Here is a 3,965-nt window from a genome sequence, read left to right as displayed (position 1 = left end):
CATTTATATTATTTTTATCATTTTTTCTTTCTTAGTTAATTTTTAATGTTAAATTTGAGTCAATTCTAAAGGTAAAAGTAAAATTACTAATTACTAACAATGAAAATTAGTTTATTTGTTTAGAAGATGAAACAATTTTTTTTAAGAAAAATGAATAAAAGTACGTCTTTATATGCTTTCAATCTACTTCATGTTGAATTAATTGAATTGTGAACAATTATCTAATTATATTAAGTGATTGATGAAAAAATGCATGAAAATGAAGTGTACGGAATGCTCAAAAAAAATTGCTTCGGGGGCTCCCGCCCCCAAACCCCCGTGTAAATATTTTCAAACACCGTAGTCCAATAAATTCAGCCCCCCCTAACATTGAATCTTGAAAATCCGCCCCTGGGAACCACTACTCACAAATGTGAGAAAATCAACCGCACACAAACGGAATTGAACCCAAGACCTCTCACAAATTAGAGTGTTTAGGTGCCCCAACTTTATCACTTGAGCTTAGGGCTGTAAACGAGGCAAGCTACTCGTGAGCTATTCGACTTTTGACTCGATAAAAGCTCGATCGGCAATTTAATGAGCAGCTCATTTAGCTAAACGAGTCGAGCTTGATCATGACAATACTCGGTTCGTTAGCTCGTGAGCAAGCTCGTTAAGTAATTTATCTTAAAAACATAAGATTATTAATTAAATGTCTTATATTTTATACTATAATTAGTAATATTTGGATTAAATATATAATTAACATTATTTATTTACAAGAAAATAGTAAATATATTACATTGTTGTGAATAAAATAACTTATATATATATTTGAAAATAACTTATGTATTAGAAAAATAACTAAAATTTTAAATAAAAATTTAAATTTAAAAAGCTCGATTAGGTTCGGCACTGTATTCAACTCGATTAAAGCTCGATTGATAATTAAACGAGCAGCTCGATTATCTAAACGAGTCAATCTTGAGGAAGACACTATTCGACTCGACTCGACTCGATTACACCCCTACTTGAGCTAAGCTCCATTGTCATTTTGTAACATTATTTTGGTTAGCTAAATGATAGAGGTGGCAAATTTTTTTGGAAACTATGTTTCTAAATGAATATATATATATATATATATATATATATATATATATATATATAGGAAGAGGTTCTAATAAAAACCTCTGTTAAAATGAGAACTAGGAACCTAATCTTGACCTTTTAAATATTAGATCTAATGGTTAGGATTTAGTCAACAAAAGAAACTGTGCATCTATTATATTTTACTGTGCACTTAAAAAATATGCAATTTATGCAATTGAAACCAACAATGTAAAATACTCAAGCAAATCGAAATTGTGCATCTATGCAATTGAAACTGTGCATCTATGCAATCGAAATTGTGCATCTGTAGTTTAATCTCAGCCCTATATTTTATTTAAATCAATGGCTTTAAATTGGTTCCTAGTTTTCATCTTAAGAGGGGTTTTTATATTAACCCTACCCTATATATATATATATATATATATATATATATATATATATTGAATGAATTATATACATGCATGGTCACCACTTGCTCATTATTAATTTTGAGTTGGTCACTAACTCACTGTGAGGTCATTTCCAAATAAATAAATATCACAATTTTAAGGGACATAATAAGGTCATAATTTTTAGGGTGAGAGTATTCGCTAGGAAAAAAAAGGTTATGAGATAATGAAGGCGTGATAATAATATTTTTTTTTAATTCTGAATTTGTGATAATGAAGGCGTGACCAACACTAATTATAAACCTAAAATAATCCGTATTAAATCGATTTATACTTTGATTGCTCAATCATCAAGTTTTTAGCTACTTAAGACGCCTAATTGAAGCTAGTATCTATCAAATCGTATTTAATCTGTTAATTCACGTATAATAATACGTTTTGGTTGCATTCATCTTTTGTTTCATCTAGAAGAAAAAAAAAATGAAAAAGAAGGAATAAACAACGAAAGAACAGAACGTAGAGAACATATTACTACTATCAAAAATACTACTATAAAAGAACATCATTCCGTTGCCGGGACTTGAACACGGGTCTCTCGGGTGAGAGCCGAGTATCCTAACCAACTAGACTACAACGGATGATATGCTATTATGTTTTAATATTATATATTATCTTTATCGCTTTGCTGTGTTAAATACCATTCTTGCTCTTGATTTTGTATTAAGATATCAGATAAGATGTGGTTAGGGGTGAAACGCCACTCGAACTGAGTTAGCTGGTTCTCCCCGAAATGTGTCGAGGTGCAATAGACAGTAGTTGGCTGGACATGTAGGGCGAGAGCGGTACCAAATCAAGGCAAACTCTGAATATTGGATATGACCTCAAAATAACAGGGGTCAAGGTCTGCTAGTAAGACGATGAGGGATAAGCTTCATCTTCGAGAGAGAAATAGCTAGGATCACGTGATAATTGTAGTTTATGGCCTGAACTTTGGAGTCATTTGTAAATATAATTCAAATACGATTTTATTAAAAAGAAAAATAAAAAACCAATAAACTCATAAAAGCAAGAAGACGCTAGCATGAGCCGAGCCTCGTTAAAACCTCTTCAGAGAAAACCCAATTAGAAAAACTCCGTAAGAAGAAAAAAGAGTGCTCGTCTATTACAACGAAAGAAAAGAAACCAAAAAGGAGCAAAAAATCATCAAGCAAAAACAACATGCTTAGAGACTAAACAATCATGAAAACTAAGAAAATCTATAATCTGATAATTTATTTGGTACGTGAAAGTTTAGTAGGATCGTCAAGAATTGGGTGCGGCATAACATGAAAATACACATGCACGTAAACATGAATAATGCTATGTAAGTTCGATTGTTTACTGTTTGAAAATTTTCTAAAGAGATTGAAAATTGAGCTTACGTAGCATTACAAAACTCAATTTTACACATATTTTTGTGTCAAATTTGGCATGATTCTACTTCGCTTTTAAGTGTCGAAAAATCTATCTGGGAATAGAAAATTTTTTGTAATTTGGGTACTAATCGATCAAAGTCAATAGTTTAAAATAAATATAGAAGAATAATGATACTCATTCTGTCCCATTACAAATGCCACATTACTTTTAGGCACGGAGATTAAGAAATGTGTAGAAAGAATATAAAGTGGGTTGGTGAAAATTATTTAAATATTAGATTTAGAGAGAGAATCTATATATTATATAAAAGAGCAGTATAACGGCTATATTTTCCCGCCATTTGCTCCCTCCAATTTTCAAAATTTTAAAATATGTTTTTAAATGCAATTATGGATACTTTCGTTGGCAACTGCTACTTTCCAAAAAACTTATGTCGATTTTGAAACCCACGATTTTAATCATTCTTTTACAGTTATTTTTAATAAATTTTCACCACCCACAATTTTGATAACTGCCAATTGAAATGTACTTTTAACACCAATTGTCATAGAATTAAATAATAAACAATATTTTTAACAGCCACGCGGCGCCCACGACTGTGTTTTATCACATGCTTCAATTAAATAAATATTTTATAACAAATTTCGCACCACACAACTTTTAATTCCACCGCTGCATCAATTTTTAATAATTATTTAAATTATATTTTTGCACACACAACTTTTGATTCCACCACTGCATCAATTTTAAAAATAAACTCCCACCCATGATTGCATCAATTAATGCACAATAAAATAAATCAAAATTAATAATTTGCAGTCTATAAATTCATCCTCATTTATTTATATTTTTTGTTGAGATGGCCATCAGTTCGATGTTATCGAGAAGATGCAGCTGAGTAGAAGAAAGATCCGAGTAGGAAAAAATCGCAATTGCAACTGATTTGAGAAGAAGCTATGATATCTTGAAGTCCAACAATAGAAATAACGCATTTTCTTATATTAAATAAACTAATTAAAGATGCAGTCCAAATTATTTATAAAAAAGAAAGAAAAAAGAAGTGCATAATAG

The 3,965-nt window shown here is 30.5% G+C and overlaps 1 non-coding gene across 1 annotated transcript; it reads right to left on the bottom strand.

Annotated features, from left to right (window-relative positions):
- Window positions 1-2,043: 2,043 nt before the first annotated feature.
- On the bottom strand, window positions 2,044-2,116 carry TRNAE-CUC (transfer RNA glutamic acid (anticodon CUC)). The gene has a single exon. It is a non-coding gene; the product is annotated as a tRNA-Glu (tRNA).
- Window positions 2,117-3,965: the final 1,849 nt, after the last annotated feature.

Source organism: Salvia miltiorrhiza, chromosome 2, assembly GCF_028751815.1.
Source record: "Salvia miltiorrhiza cultivar Shanhuang (shh) chromosome 2, IMPLAD_Smil_shh, whole genome shotgun sequence".
Classification (NCBI taxonomy): Eukaryota; Viridiplantae; Streptophyta; class Magnoliopsida; order Lamiales; family Lamiaceae; genus Salvia; species Salvia miltiorrhiza.
This window is presented reverse-complemented; position numbering and strand designations above follow the sequence as displayed.